Genomic DNA, 16,848 nt, shown 5'->3' with positions numbered 1-16,848 from the left:
GCCAAGGTAGGTGTCTGCATCGGATTGGCTGTTGTGGGCAGAAACCCAAGGTCTAGGTAAACTGTTTTGGAAATGGTTCAGCTACTTGGGCAATGTCTAGTCTACAACCAGCATGTGAGCTTCACATGCTGCCACAAGATTTCCAAGGAGACAGCTGGCAAGTGAGGAAGTCCATCAGCCCACCCAGGCTGAGAGATGTTGATGCTGTCCTTCTGCATGCAACAGCCAAAGCAGCCTGAGGATGCTCTTTGTGTCCAGGGAGCAACTACCTGCAACCATGAAGCTGTTTCACTCGTGTCAAACTGAGAAGTTTCTGAGAACTGAGAACTGTTTTCCCTATACCGAACATTTTTTGGTTTATTTATGATGCTGTGATGGATTACTGTAAGGAAATGATGCAATACGGGCTGTAGTCTCATTGGAGGAGAAAGCGGAAATTATCTTCATTTATTAAGATGAAGACTTGAAGTATTCTAATTCCTTAAAATAATTTTAAATGAGGTAACTGAATTTACAAAAGACATCTGCTTCCACTTTGTGAAATGGGGCTGGCTTTCAATGCTGCAGTGACTAGGAAGTGGCCAGATATCTCTGATGACAGAGACTTCATGGATGTTTCAATTGAATCATGTAAAGAATAATCTTACAGGTTTTAATTCAAGTGCCCCTTCATTTCCCATGAAATTCAAGGGTGCTTTCATTAACTGAAAGACCTGACAGTGATGTAAGAGTTATAAACCTGGATTTTGAATTAGGTAATTTAGATCATGTGGGATAATCCAACGCACCTTCTTATTTTGACTGGCAGAGGCTTTGTGTCCCAAAATGCTGAATTCAGATGTTTTTCGTTGGCCTCTTAGGAAGACACCTTAGGCAGAGATTGCTACCCCAGAATAGGCTACAGGTCTCAGCTACATCTGCACGTTCAGCTGTGCACCAGTGCTGGCTCACCTGTACTGTTAAATTGCTAGCACATTCCTGAGAACATTTAATGAACTAATGCAGATGTCTCTGTTTGCACAACGAGAGGCAGATGACTCGAGGAGCTGTAGAGACCATACCTTCTGGCTGTCATCAGTCACCATTTACCACCCAGAAAACAGCTTTTGATATTTTCAACTTGTAACTCAGGGGATTTGTAAAGGTTCCTAGACTGTGATTGTTTGAAATGGTACAAGTTATAGCCAGATTTTTTAACCACTACAATACCCAAATGCCTCAGTTCCTCCAATAGTTGTGCATGTTCTCTGCAAGCGGGCCTCAATCAGCTGGGACATCACGTATCTTCTTGTGCAAAGTTTCACCCAGATAAACGCTCCTGGAACTCCTGCTTAAGAAGGCACAAACAATTTTCCCAGTTTGACTACAAAGCACTAGTAAGAGCTGTTCAAACATTGCTAGTCCATGCATTGAAGCCAGGTATAATGGCATCTTGCACTTACCTTCATAAGACCAGAAAAAATGAAGCAAGAGCTTAATTACAGGTGTTAAGTACGAGGACTTCATAATTTTAAATTCAGGAATTGCAAATAAACAGACCTGTAATAGGTGAGGAACCTGAACGTAAGTGCCAAGGAGTTTTTTTCTCCATTATATTCTCACATTAATAAATCAAAATAATTTAAAGCTACTTTGGTGTCACAATAAGAACTGGTTGACTGTAGAAGGGAAGATACCACTGCTTAAGAAACAGTCTTTGCCTCACAGTAGTAGGTGAAATCTGTCTCATTCACTGATTTTGGCCATTTTTTGGGGGGTTGATGGAACAGCAGAGAATGTACAGTTGGGAAAAGCCCTTTTTTTTATTATTGTTGTTGTTTAAATCTTGTACTTTGAATGGTGATTGTGCCACCAGCATAGAGGGGAGCATCTGGATGAAGTTCAATCTGGCCAACATTTTCTTTTAAATGAAAGAAGTAAGAGGTTATAAAAGTAAATGCAAGAGCAGAAGGATTACAAGGTGCACTTTTTCTGTTTCACTGCTTCCAAAATACACGTGCACCAGAGACTACCAGGCACTGCATGATTAGTTGTGTGCTGACACATCAACTGTTTCAGGAGATTTGTAACAAAAGGACCGTTCAGTTCTCAGGCCACTTCAGCGACATTTCTCAAAATACATGAACTTCCTTGAGGCCAAATTGTGGTGCAACTTCTAGAGACAGACAAGGGAAGAACAGGACTCCAGCACCCCATAAACAATTATACTTTGAGTGGCTGCTAGAGCAGGGGGCTCCGTGACTCAGCTTGCCTTGGAATCTGCTGCTAGGGCAATGTAACATTATCCAACCCTTTGCATGGGTCTCACAGCAAACCCACAGTTTGACCTTTAAAGGATAAATTTCCATTGCTATATTATGCCTGAATTGTCAGCATTAACAGGCGAATGGTTAGTTTTGGAAGTTACATGGTGTTGCTGGTTAATGTAATGGCTAAGAACATGTAAAGTAGAAATTCTGGATATTGCAGCAGGATATTTATAACTTAACATATGGGTTTCTTCTGGCAAAATTCAGCATTGCTGTTGGTGGCAGAGTGGTCACAGAGTCTGTGTTGGAGCTGGACAGGGAAGAATTAGAAAAGGGAACAGGAAGTTTGAAGGGGGCAAAAGTTCCAAAGAAGGGATCTTAGGTAAGAAGATGTTGAAGGAAAAAGTGTGGCAGAAAGGAAAAGCAGCAGAGAGCTACAGATAGAAATGCTTTTCGTTCCTGATACTGCTGGGGTGGGAACAGGGGCAGCAGTTTTATCTGAGTGGGAGCAGTGCATGCCTTGAAGTAGTAACCATCCCCTATACTCCTGAGTGGAGGCTGGAACTGGGGAGTATTTAAGGTGGAATAGCCTGCTTCAGGGCAGCTGCCTCCTCTGACTCTGCCTTGAGCAATTTTGAGATGTCCTGCTTCAGATTTTGAAGGGCACAAACAGCTGGAACCCCATTGACTTTGGAGTGCCATCTCTCTCCTTTCCTCTATCAACCCCAGCAGCAAGAGGGACAAAGGCACGTTGCACAGGTAGCATGGTGCCAAGGGGAACGGCCGCTGGTGAGTTTTGAAAACACAAGCTCATTGCAAAATTCACATCTTGTGTAATGGCCATGCTCACCGTGCTCACAGCATTTGCTGTGCAGCATTTACATGGGAGCAGGAAAGGGTTAAGAGCCCAGCCAGGGAGGATGCGCAGCTGCAAATTCAGATGAGCCCTTGCAGATATTGTGCCTCACTGTTTGTACAGGGCTCATTTTCTACTGCACTCCAGCACGCTAGCAACCCACCCACTGCACAGGCACAAGCACACATATACACACACAAGTACCCCTCTAAGAAGATTACTGTAACCAGCAGTTATAATTTTACTTAAGCCTTTATGACGTTTTTAATTAAAAAGGCTTTAGTGCTTTTCTAGCATGACATTTGATTGCACTCTAGATAATGCATCCTTGCTGATTCTGGCAGCAGTAAAACGTTCAGAAAATAAATGAAATATTTTTATAAGGAATTTTGCCTGATCTGTCTCCAATGAAAGACACTATGATTTCAAACCATGTGTATTCTTTTGAATTAAAACAACAACATATGCTAGAGCAAGATAGCTGAAGAAAATTGCCCTGTCCAAACCACTGTCCATTCTAAACTGTGTTTTCATTCTTGCTGCCTAGCAAGATGTATGTTTCATATAAGAATTTACTCAAATTTGTTGCACGATTTTGCAGTACTGACTGAAATGAAACCTACTACAAGCTGCTTCTTGCCTGTCTGCAAAACACCTTTGTCATCTGTACCATTTTAATTTACTTGATTTAATCCTGATTTTCATCTCATGTGGAATCATAGATCTTCATTCCCCAGAAGCTCTCAGAAATATGCTTTATTATTATTACTATTAATATTTATATTCCTTTGATTTATTTGCATGTATTCCTTTATTTTGGTCAGCAGTAATCACACTTTGCTTAAACATGATACCTTGTTAATCTCTGACACTGAGCTGTAATGCTATGATCTTTCCTGGATTTATGCAAATCTGAAAGCAGAAATGCTGTTACTAAGGAGTCACACATTTCAATGCCATGGATGCATTTCCAAGATCAAAGAACAAAATCCTAGCACCACTGAAGTCATCTGGAGGTAGCCATTGTAAAAAACAGCTCCCAGATCTTTCTCAAAATAATATATCTCTTAGAGAATTATTTGGTTGATGATTGTTAGGTTTGATTTTTTTCCTAATTAGGCTAAGCTTCTGACATTTCAAACTGTTTCCACCTGCACTGAAGCAAAAAACATATTTTTTTAACAAATTGACTCCAAGGAAAAAAAAAATCCTGGCTATAGCAAATTTGCCCCTTTTGAACAAATTAAAACATATTTTTTTCTGTTTGTAGCAAAAACTGTGTATATTTCATGCTGAAAAGATATTGAGAAAGTTTAATTTTTGTCTTTTTTCAAAATAAAACTTCAGTGGAATATCCCTGCAGAAAGCTTCGGTCATGGGAAACAAATTAATCATTTAATGATGGGTTTGTCTATGACCCTACCAGGATAGTGTGCAAACGCTTCCCAGATGGATTTGTCCTGATAGCACCCTGATGACATGAATAGTTCTCACCCTTCTCTTTCTAAGCATGAGGGAAAAGGCACAAATATTCACATCAAAACCTTCTACTAGTGTTAAATCTCAGTTTGAAATGCCAAGCCCCAGATTTTTCAGACAGTGTTGTTTTATGGTGCTTTATTTATCATAGGGTGTTTTATTTACTGTCAGCATGATTCCCACTGAGTCCGGTTGTCACCCTGAAAGCTCGGTGTTGCTGCAGAGCAGACACCAGATGTCCCCTAGTAGGCACTATAATGAGGAACACACACATTTAGTTACCACCTGTGAAAAACAAACAAAAAAAAGGTGATTTATGCCTCTTGCTCAGGGATGTGGGGTGACCTGACCCTGCAGGAGCCCTGAGGCTCGGCTAGACCTACCCCAGCCATGGCCCATCTGCCTGTGCAAAGGGAAGGATGAAGGCAACTGGCAGGAGACAAGCCACATGTTGCAGGAAGGAGGTGGCTCCTCAGGGGACAGCTCTGGGAACCAGCATTCTCTAGGTAGATTGTTCTGAATTTGGTATTGACTTGAAAAAAATCACCCCTTCATTGGATCTGCTGTTGGACTGTTTCTTTGGAGGGACTGGGGAGAAAATCGTTATCCCCCACCTGGGACTGCATATGGCTCCGCAGACAGAGAGGAGGATTATTGCTTCCTGCTTTCACAACCCATCCAGCCTCGCCATGGCTGCAAACCCTTCATTGCTTTCCATTTTTATAGTGAGAGGAGAGTCCTTTTCAATGAGATTTTGCTAAATTCTCATCTTGATCCATTTCCTGAATCCCATCTATCTCATGTACTGCGTGACGCAGGTGTATAGAAGAAAACATTTTGTTGGACTGAACCCTGTGAGTCCCATCTCACTCACCAGCAGCCTGGGCCTCAAATGAGCTCTGCTCATTGGGTCCATATGGAGAGTGGTCATCCATTGGGCACATTACTTAGCTCCTTGTCTTTTGCTCATCTCAATTTTTTTAATCCTCAGGCTGATATTACAGAGCTCTTCTTCTAACTGCCCAGCAGCCCCAGGGTTAGAAAGCCGGTGTGGGCAGCCCTGTGCCATCAGACATGTGCTTAGGGACATGGTTTAGTGGTGGACTTGGCAGTTATAGGTTAATGGTTAAACCTGATGATCTTAAAGGCCTTTTCCAACCTAAACAATTCTATGATTCTGTTGTGCCCAATGCCTGATGCTGGGTGTGGGTAATGAGGCTGCATCAAGAGTTCTGCTCAGCCCCATCAGACTGTGCTCAATGACAAGCCTCCTCTGAGCTGCAGTGAATTGAAAGGCTGCAGAAGCTTACAACTTGGCCAGAAGTTGATAGCTTTTTTTTTGATGAATGAAACAAGCATGTTTGTGACACCCAGTCAGGAGTGGACCACAACTCAGGTTTCAGATGCATTGTAAACCATGGAGATGTTAGGGTGCTTCAGCAAAATGGTAGCTGCAACTTCCTAAAATGAGTGAAGCAGCTCATCTTTTCCTGCATGTCATAGGGAATTAGGGCACCATTTTTGCAATGGTTTTCCTGGATGTTTCGCTAACACTTTTCCAAAAGCATTCAGCCTGGGGCATGCTCTCTGCAGGGGGTGTTTCAACTCAGAAACATTGTCAAAGTAATGAGAAACTAAAAATAGAGCCTCAAAAGGACATATTTCAGGGAGCTTTCACTAGAAATACCACTACTTATACTGTTTGGGAGAGGCATGGACTTCTGGAGTATATGTATTCTTTTAGGCACTGCAACCAATTTTTCAACAGTTAATTTTTCCCCTGCTTTTAAAATCAAAACCCAATACAACCTTAACTGTGGAACTAACATGTTACCTTCACAATTAAATTTTGTAATATCTTTAACACCAGTAATTCATATGACTCCTGCCATTATTTGTGGCCTGAAAGTTATCATGAGAATGAGGGGGAGGAATTCCTACTGACTTGAAAGAGGTTTTTAGAGCCAGCGTATTATGGAGTGCAGCCCCCTTTTTCTTAATGGCCCAATTTGATTCAAAGAATGCTTCAAGGCATTCAAAAATGCTTTAAAAGCAGCAGGTTCTCAACTACATACATCAACTTGCAGCCAAGAGTGAAATTTTATAGCTCATTGAAAAATAAGATCATATTATGAAAGTATCTGACACACCCTTAATTATTGCAGCCTGAACGAACCCACTACAATAAAGCAAACTGATAAAACTCAGGAGACACAAAAGACAGGTCTGTAATAGGAAGCCAGATCAATGTCATGCATGCCTTGTTGCAGAGCTCTGGAGATGTTGACTTTTTAATCAGAATAGCTGGCTTGTAGTTTCAGTGGCACCCCTTCTGCATGGCTGCATGGAAAACCAGTCCAGGATGCACTTGAACAAAAAATAGCATTGTTATAAAAAATCCAATTATTTTATGGTAGTTGTAACAATCAAAGCCCCTGAGCCTCAGGTACCTGCGACATATAATCTTTGTACACTCTTTAGTGTATTGAGCATATTCAGTTTCTCTTTGAGCGGAAGAAGTTACAACACATCCATCTCAGACATACAGAACAAATAGAGCATAGGAGAAACAGGACTACAGTATTACTTAAGTACTTCAGTTCTGCAGTTTTTCTGGGTATTAGTTACCTAATTAGCCCTGAGGATCTGGCTTTGGGTGATTTGCTCAGAGCCACACAAGAAAGCAGTGACAGAAAAGGCAAATCTTGCTTCGGCAGTGCGGTTGTAAAGCTGAAGTATTGTATTTAAATTCTGTGCAACTGAGGGTCGTATTCATCACCTTATTTAATATTCCCTTTTTCCCTGTCTCTTAGAGGGATGGTATAAAGGTACTTCTAAAAGCTACATCTTTATGTCAGTTGGCACCTTATGCAGCTTAGACAGTGCTATCTATTAAAAGATATCAAATATTTTTTTTAAAAAAAAGAAGCCTACCACATATATCAAAATGGTTTTAAACTATCTTTTGGTTTTCCACCTTCTAATACAACCACTTACGTACTGAGCCAACCCTCCCTGTTCTTCCAGCTGTTTATGTTTTATGTGTTTCTATCACTTTAAAGCTAATTTTACTTCTCCAGAGGTATAACCCTTTCTTAAAGCCCGAACTGCCTTATTCAGTACTCTCGCTCCCTCTCGTGGCTCTATGTTATCTGTACACCGACTCTAAAGGACGGCTTGCAGAACTGCGAACAGCTTCAGAAGAGACAGCGTTAACCTAATGTGCTGCAGGTTTCCCTTCATGCACATGCGTGTTTGATACACTGGCTAATAGAAGGAGTAAAAGAAAAGAAAACAGAAAAGGAACTGAAATCAAACACATTTAGGCAAGCAAATGAAGCAATGTGTGTGGTTCAGAGCCTGCTGTCTGATCCACAGTGTTTCCACCTTTGATGGAATTTATGACACAGTGCATTTTGAAATCAGACTGCTCACATCGCCTGTGCCAGATCCGCTACCCATGTGGGGAAATCTGGGCAAGCAACAGGAAAGTCTGCGAAGTTCCCTCCATGAGGCTTCCAACAGATTCTTTTGTCAGATGTTTGCCACTCTGCAGATAAAGCTCCAGGGTCTGTAGATCTCTGAGAGAGCCTGCCAAAACCCAGAGTCACCTCCCTTGGATCACTGGGGCTCTGCCTTCCCTTCACACCTCCTCCCAGTCTTAATGGAGGGGAGCTCAAACCCCTGCATCTCCCTTCGGGCTCCTGTGGTCCTGCAAGAGGAGGATTTCACGGTACAGGGGCCTGCCTTGGGACAAATCCACTCCTCAAATTCACACTAAAGATCCTTTTCTGGAGGTCAAAAAAAGAGGATCTCAATGTCAAGCAGCAGTGCTCCTTTCTGTATGAGTCTCTACACAAATCACCAGGGACATCGATAGGTCATGTGTGCAGACAGACAGACAGTGATGCAAAAAGCATGCAATCCAAGATCCCTGCTTCTATCTAGGATGGGCAGACAGCCCTTAAAAAAGAAGATGTTTGACATAAGAAATAAGAGAGATTTGTCTAAAAGAAATTCTGTTCCTTCCATGTCTTTTTATGCTATAGAACAGATTATGGGTACAGGGAGGTCTTTTGAAATTCCTTTAAATATTTACCACACAATTCTGTTGCCTCAAATATTTGATTCTTCTTATTGAAGCACTTAAAAACAAGCATATCTTGAGGCTGTAAACCTCTTCCACTGCCTGAAACAGGGTGAGACATTTTCTCAACACTGACCAACATGCAGGACCTGTGAGCCTGAGCCTCAGCATGTGCACAGCTCCTGCTAAAGAGCAGGGGCTTAGTGCTCAGGGCTCTCCACATCTGAATATTAGATTCCAAATCCACCATGTGGATCCTGTTAATTCCACACTGAGAAAGAATATCAGAGCTCAGAGTGATAATCCATAATGGACCTAACCCAAAATCCTCAGTCGAAGCAGCCGTGACCTCTGAAGGAGTTCAGACCCAGATCCAGATTTCTGTGACTTACCCCAGCTCCACAGGCTGTGCATGCAACATTAACACTACCCCAATCCCAGGAGACAAAAGCAAACCACAAGATTTGTTGATGCCCCAGCTGTGCTTGACTTACAGAAACTGGATTTGGGGCTTTCTCTATCACAACCGGCCATACCACTGGCATAGCTGGAAGCAAAGGACAGGTTTTGCTTTTCTCCTGCAGTGTGCTAGTATGTTCCTATTTTCTCCCTGATGCTGTAAAGCAAGGTTTGATGTTTACTACAAAGTTGTTTCTCTGTAGGATGGGAACTAGAACAAAAAGCTTGATTACAGAAATATTTCAGCTTCTCCTTCCCACTGATCGTCTCTTCACCCCCTCTTATGTCAATACCTCCAATTCTGATGCTATTTTCTGCTCTTTAACCTGGCAATGGGAAATGCTAAAATCACTCACCTCTACAATTTTTCCTGTGGGATATGAACTAACACCATCTGCAATATATTCATTTCTTTCTCAGTAAGTACAGATGCTGAGGAAGAGAACAAAACAAAAACAAACATTCAAACAGAGAGGTGAAACAATGGTGAGAACAAGCCTCCTACAAAGCTTTCAAGCCTGCTGTGGTTTTATTGATACAGACCCCTCTGAGAGCAGAATTTCCCATTGCTTCAGCGTTTATAGCCCTGGGTGAAAGCAGGAAGATGTATATGTATTGAGAAGTTGAGCTTCAGAAGCTTCTCGATGAGTTTCTTGGGCTGCTAGATTTGGTTTAAGACTTTTCATCATGTCCAAATCACTCTTCCCATCCCTATTGCTGACATTTTCTAAAAATTGATCAACACATCATTTTCTTTGCTATCTGTCTTCCAAAGATGAAGTCAGAAGTCTGAATGAGGTACCTGCATTTTACACGCAGAGTTCCTTTGATCAAGGAACTCGTTACAGCAATTATGCACAGCTTAAAGGTCTCCAAAAGCATCAAAGTGGAAAGACTGAGCAGAAGGTCCGTATTAAATCCTCCTCCCTATCAGATCCATTACTCACATCTACCAGGACTGAAACCTCACCTTGGTGGCACCCTTCCAGAGAAAAGACCAGCCAGGGTTCACCCATCGACCTTGAGAGTGCAGGGTCAGAAGTGCTCTTCCTTTGTACAACAGGTTGACAAAATACATTCCAGGAAGACATAAACATGGGTCAGATCCTTCAGTGGTTCAATCATTTGGCTCTTTTCTCTGGCAACAGTCAAGCAAAAATTGTTTGGGGAATAAGAGTGTTCTTGCTCTTGTAGCCCTGTGGAGAAAAGATTAGGCAATCACAACCCTTGTCTTTCCTATGTGAGAGAAGTCACACTCTACTGTGCAGACTGAGGAACATATGCAGTGGCTTTACAAGTTGCATGCAGATCTAGGGAGGCAAAACAACATATGTGGAGCATCACACCCACTGGAGTGTCCCTTTCATGCATTAGATTATGCATGGGTCATTTCTCCACACTGGTGAGCTATACAGGCAGCCTGGGTGAACTTCTGGGATCCACTGACCCATGATTACCATTCCCTAGGGATGCACACGACACTTCCAGGAAGGAAGAATTTGAAAAAAAATTCCAGTCATATAGCTAAGCTATGTATTCAGAGACAGAGTTAATTCCCTATGCCTTCTCCCAGCACAGGTGAGCACACATACACACAAACATGCACACATATACATACACACGGTTCAGGATAGTGTGCATCCAGTTCAGCATCCATGCATCCTTGCAACCCTGCAATCTTGCATCAGTGTTATTCAATCATAGATTATGAGTTTTCAAAACAGAAATGCCTCTACCCTTTGCATTTTCTTCATTTTTTTTTCCACTGTTGAATTTCTATGGAAATATTTACTGTGCTTTTTCAGCATGACCTTTCAGGAGGGAAGTGTGTGTCCCTCTGAGCCTGCCTTTTGTTTGAATATCCCCCATTTTCCTGTCTCGTTCTTTATTATGGCGTGGGCTGAACACAGCCCTCACTGGTTCCCCTTTGATTTGGATCTTGCCTCTGCCTGATGGGCTGCAAACTCAGAGCAGCTGCCAGGTTGTTTTGTTCGTGTTGGAAGACTTTTCCTGTTTTCTTTTGCCCTCCTCGAGGGGCTTTCTGCAGCCTTCTGCAATTTTGTTCAACCAAATTTCTGAGGCATGGGCAGTGTCCCAGGACTCTGTGGTCAGGGTGGGCATCAGGTACTGCTCTGGCTGGTGAATTTGCATGTACAAGTGGCTGCAGACCATTCTGCTGCCCATCTCCAGGACAGTTCTGCAGCTGCTCTTTTGTTTTGCCCTGAAAGGACTACCCAAAGAGCTTCTTTGGAAAATAAGATAAAGGTAGCAAGCAACCCCTGTCCCTTCTGAATATAGTTATATAGTTAAATCATTCTGAAAAAACACTGTGTAGATTCAGTGTCTCTGCAGACTTATGTGAGCAACAGGTTTTGTCCCAATGTATTCAGATTTATAGGAAAACCTTTGCAAAATGCCAAGAAATTTCTTCCTAAGATGAAACACTTTGAGAAAGTGAATCTATTTTTGGTGATCACTGGCAGTGCTACATATAGGTGCTTCCTTTGAATTGCAGCTGCAGATAAATAAGTTTTAAATTCCTATGCAAAGCCCACATTTAGATAATTTCCTAACTGTCTGCTCAGTGAAACTACCATATAGAAAAAGGAGAGGCTTTTTACAGTACCTTTAGAGCAGTTTGTTACACAGATGATGCATCCTCCACGGGAGGCAGCTGTAAATGTAAAGTAGATGAACTCTACATCTGAATTCTTTGTTGTGTTACAAGAGTCATATGGGAATGCTGCTGGGAGCTGAGGAAACAGAGTCAGACACAGTCAAAGGCTTCTGATCCCAAATGCCCCAGTTAAACGAAACAGCAGTTCAGAAACTGGGAATTGCTAAATAAAAGCTAACTAGGCTTTCCCTTCACTAAAATAGCCTGTATTCCATTTATCAAACACGTCTCCTGTGGCAAATGGAAAAGCAGAGCAAATCCCATATTGTTTGGGCAATACAGATACATTATACACAAAAAAAGTGCACAAACTACATTATTAAAGAATGTCTATATAGCTCATTTAATAACAGACACTCAGGTAATCAGCTGCAGTAAAATATTGTAGAGTGAGAAAGGTCAAATTAAAATATTAGCACAGAGACATTTTTGGCAACCTGACTCGGAAGCACTGCATCCTATTTTGGAGTGAAAACTGAAAGTACTCTTAAGATATTTGAGGATTTATTTTTCCTGAGGGAAAAGATGGGTATTAGGGCTGTCTGAAGCTTGTGTTGCCAGCAGTTTGGAATGAAGGAAGGAAAGGGAAGTTCTTGGGAGCTGCAGTCGTGGACTGGAGCATTCACCCTGAAAGCTTACAGGCTGGGAACAAGGAGTACATGCAGCTGGATACAGACTAGATTTCAGAGACAGCAGCAGCACAGTATCTTCTGTGTGTCAGTACACTGAGACTCATTAGCATGTTGCATCTTCACCACTCCAACCTCATGCAAGTCTGACTGAAACCACTAGAGTCAAGGAAAACTTATTTGCAAATGATCCCCTACAGGAGTTTTTGTATCACTAACAAAAGCCTCAGAGTCACCAGCCCAGAAGACTTAGAGCTGTGGGAGGTGGTCTGGATCCTCTTCAGATGTTCTGTCTTCTGTCCTCTCAAGAAAAGGTGTGCCTGCTTGATTACAGCATCTTTCACTAAAGAAATCCAAAAGCCCAAGCAAATAGGCAGACAGCGCTAACCTTGCACTGTACAGCTGGCTCAGAGAGGGCGAGAGCAGCAGAAAAGGTAAATTACCCCACTGGAACTCATTCTGTTCCTGCCTCATGCTTAAAATGGAGCTTTATCTGGCTGGGTCTTTTAATAAGCAATGAGTACGTGGACAGAGCATTTTTTGGCATATTTCCTCCACTTTGGAGTACATGATATGCACTGTCTCTGTGGCTGAATAAAAGGTCATGACTGGTAACACAGAATGCATTTTTACACTAATGGCAGCGTATTCTAGCTTTCATTTCACATTACACTGACTGCATATTTACATAAACCCTACATCTGTCTAGTTAAATTAACCCAGAGGCTGATGATCTTTGTCTTTACAAAAGAGATGATTTAATTTTATTGAACATAGCTTTCCATTTAAAAGATCAAAGTCAGTGCAGCCCCCTGCAGCAACAATTCGGTCTTATGTGTTTCTTCAAATACTCAAATTAAGAAAATAGGGGAACTGGGACTGAAAAAAGGTAATGAATTTTAACAGACAACTAGCAACTATTCATTCCTTAAACAAACAAAAAAAAAAAAAAGGAAAAAGGAAATAAACATAAACATAAACATAAAAAATAAATAAAAACTCTTTGGGAACTGTGTTTATCCTGGGCTTGAAGAAACACATTTGTCCTTCCATCAAAGTCCCATGGAGTGTCCTGATTCTCCTGCCTCTGAAACTGTCAGGAATTTATAGTGGATGCAGCACGATGCACATTTTTAGGCAAATTTCTAGAAGCTGGTAATGCTAAGGGGAAAAGACACAAAATACAGAACAGTGTTGAAAACCTAGTGAAGAACTGGCCTCCCTACCTATCATGTATTAGTTCCAAGCACTCAGCACAGTGAATTCCTACTTGATAAAACAACAGTTTGTATACAATGTCACTTATTATCTCTATGGAAAATAATGGTAAAAATAATTACTATGAAACTGAGTCTGTAACGGAGATAGATATTTTGTGTGTTCTGTCTTCATGTCACCTCCTAGCATCTGACTTTGCAGAATTAGTCTTTTTCTTGCAAACTTTTATTTTTGGGAGGGGAATAGCTGAACACCAGCCATTTCAGGAATGGGATGGAAATGGCTGAACACCATTACATTTCATTGCTGAAGTTTGGTATTTGTTTTATAAGTCATTTCCTCACCTCTCAGGCTGACTGCAGCACTTATTACTCCCAACGGTGGGTGACCACCATGGTTACACCCCCCGCAATGCCAGGATAGGGCCAGCATGCACTAAAATCTGCTCCTCCCTGCTCCCATCCTATGGTTACCCCCTGCAAGAAACCTGGGATCATGGACCAAAAGGAGCTGCAACATTTTCCAGGTTAGGCCTCAACCAGGACACTAAGGAAACCAGACCTAAAGTCTGTTTTGCCTCCACACAGTGTCACAGTATCACAGTATGTTTGGGATTAGAAGGGACCTCAGAAGATCATCTAGTCCAATCCCCCTGCTGGAGCAGAAACACCTAGGTGAGGTCACACAGGAACATGTCCAGGCGGGTTTTGAATGTCTCCAGGGAAGGAGACTCCACAACCTCCCTGGGCAGCCTGTTCCAGTGTCTGTCACCCTCACTGAGAAGAAGTTTCTTCTCAAATTTAAGTGGAACCTCTTGTGTTCCAGCTTGATCTCATTACCCCTTGTCCTATCATTGTTTGCCACCAAGAAGAGCCTGGCTCCATCTTCATGGCACTCACCTTTTATATACTTATAGACATTAATGAGGTCCCCCCTTAGCCTCCTCTTCTCCAAACTAAAGAGACCCAGCTCCCTCAGCCTTTCTTCATAAGGGAGATGCTCCACTCCCTTAATCATCAACGTTGCCCTACACTGGACTCTCTCCAGCAGTTCCCTGTGCTTCTTGAACTAAGGGGCCCAGAACCGGACACAATACTCCAGATGTGGTCTCACCAGGGCGGAGTAGAGGGGAAGGAGAACCTCTCTCCACCTACTAACCACCTGCCTTCTAATACACCCCAGGATGCCATTGGCCTTCCTGGCCAAAAGGGCACAGTGCTGGCTCATGGTCATCCTGTTGTCCACCAGGACCCCCAGGTCCCTTTCCCCTACACTGCTTTCTAATAGGTCATTCCCCAACTTATACTGGAACTTGGGGTTGTTCCTGCCCAGATGCAGGACTCTACACTTTCCCTTGTTAAATTTCATTAGGTTATTCCCCACCCAACTCTCCAGCCTGTCCAGATCCTGCTGGATGGCAGCACAGCTTTCTGGCATGTCAGCCATTCCTCCCAGCTTAGTGTCATCAGCAAACTTGCTGATAGTACACTCAATTCCCTCATCTAAATCGTTAATGAATATATTGAATAATATTGGCCCCAGTACTGACCCCTGAGGCACTCCACTAGATACTGGCCTCCAACTAGGCTCTGCACCATTGACTACCACTCTCTGGCTTCTCTCCTTAGCCAGTTTGCAACCCACCTCACTACTCTATTGTCCAGACCACACCTCCTCAACTTAGCAACTAGGATGCTATCAAGACTGTGTCAAGCGCTCTGCTGAAGTCAAGGTAGACCACATCCACCGCTCTGCCATCATCCATCCACCTTGTTACATTCTCATAAAAGGCTATGAGGTTGGTCAAGCACGACTTACCCTTGGTAAAGCCGTGCTGACTGACCCTAATAACCCGCTCATCCTTGATATGCCTTGAGATGGCACCAAGGACAAGCCGTTCCATTACTTTCCCAGAGAAGGAGGTGAGCCTGACCGGTCTATAATTACCCGGGTCCTCCTTCTTGCCCTTTTTGAAGACTGGAGTGACATTTGCTTTCCTCCAGTCCTCGGGCACCTCTCCCGTTTCCCAAGACTTGGCAAAGATGATGGAGAGCGGTCCAGCAATGACTTCAGCCAGCTCCCTCAGCACCCACAGGTGCATCTCATCTGGACCCATGGATTTATGGATGTCCAGACTACTTAATTGCTCCCTAATCCAGTCCTCATCGACTAAAGCAAACTCCTCCATTGACCTGGCTTCATCCGGGGTCTCAGGGGTACAGGGCTCCCCAGGACGGCCTCTGGCAGAGTAGAGAGAGACAAAGAAGGCATTCAGTAACTCTGCCTTCTCTGTATCTTCTGCCACCAGGGCACCCACCCTGTTCATCAGTGGGCCTACATTGCCTCTGGTGTTTTATCTGCTATGTATTTGAAAAAGCTCTTTTTGCTGTCCTTGACCCCTTTCGCCAGCTGTAATTCTAAGGAGGCCTTGGCTATCCTAGCTGCCTTCCTACATCCTCTAACAGCAGCCTTATATTCCTCCCAGGTGGCCAGCCCCTGCTTCCATGACCTGTTGTTTCTTCTACATTACATCTAAATAATACATCCAAATTAACATTTCAGCTGGTATCAGATACGGGCTTTCGAATCATTCCTCCTGAGCACCCCTGATCATCAGCCTTTGCTTTTCATCACTGAACAGTCCTGGCATCTGTGAACTGGATTCCATCCAGACAAGGCTAAATAAAAAAATCTGGTGTGCACGCTTACTGCACTACGGAGAGACCAGTCCATGCAACCAGATTAGACATGGTTTGAAATAAAATGTCTGAAATACATGTAGGGCACACACAGGGTCCTCTGCACCAGCTCCTCTGTGCTACAGATCTGCCTCACTTATTCAGGCCCCCTGCTAATATAGGCAGAGCCCAAAGAGGCTGCACTGCTGCTTTCTAACCCTCTCACTGCTTAAATGGGGGAATAGTGCCATTTTAGGCACCATATGGTACCCCTGCAGGCCTCCAGCTGCCACTCTGCAGATCAACAGCTCAACCAAATGTCTCGTGTCATATCTGGCGGCCCCATGCAGACATCTCAGATACCTTAGGGAGACTAACTGGCTGTGGATGTCTATGTTTAGGCAATTGAATACCATTTTATGTGAGTATCTATTCCCTCTAGAACAAAAAAAAAATGGCAGCAAATGTGATTTTAAAAATAAAAAGAGAAAAAAATGTGCTAAAAATACTATGGTA

This window comes from Columba livia, chromosome 3 (genome assembly GCF_036013475.1).
Source record: "Columba livia isolate bColLiv1 breed racing homer chromosome 3, bColLiv1.pat.W.v2, whole genome shotgun sequence".
NCBI lineage: Eukaryota > Metazoa > Chordata > Aves > Columbiformes > Columbidae > Columba > Columba livia.
The sequence above is the reverse complement of the archived record's forward strand: the minus strand, read 5'-3'. Positions refer to the sequence as shown.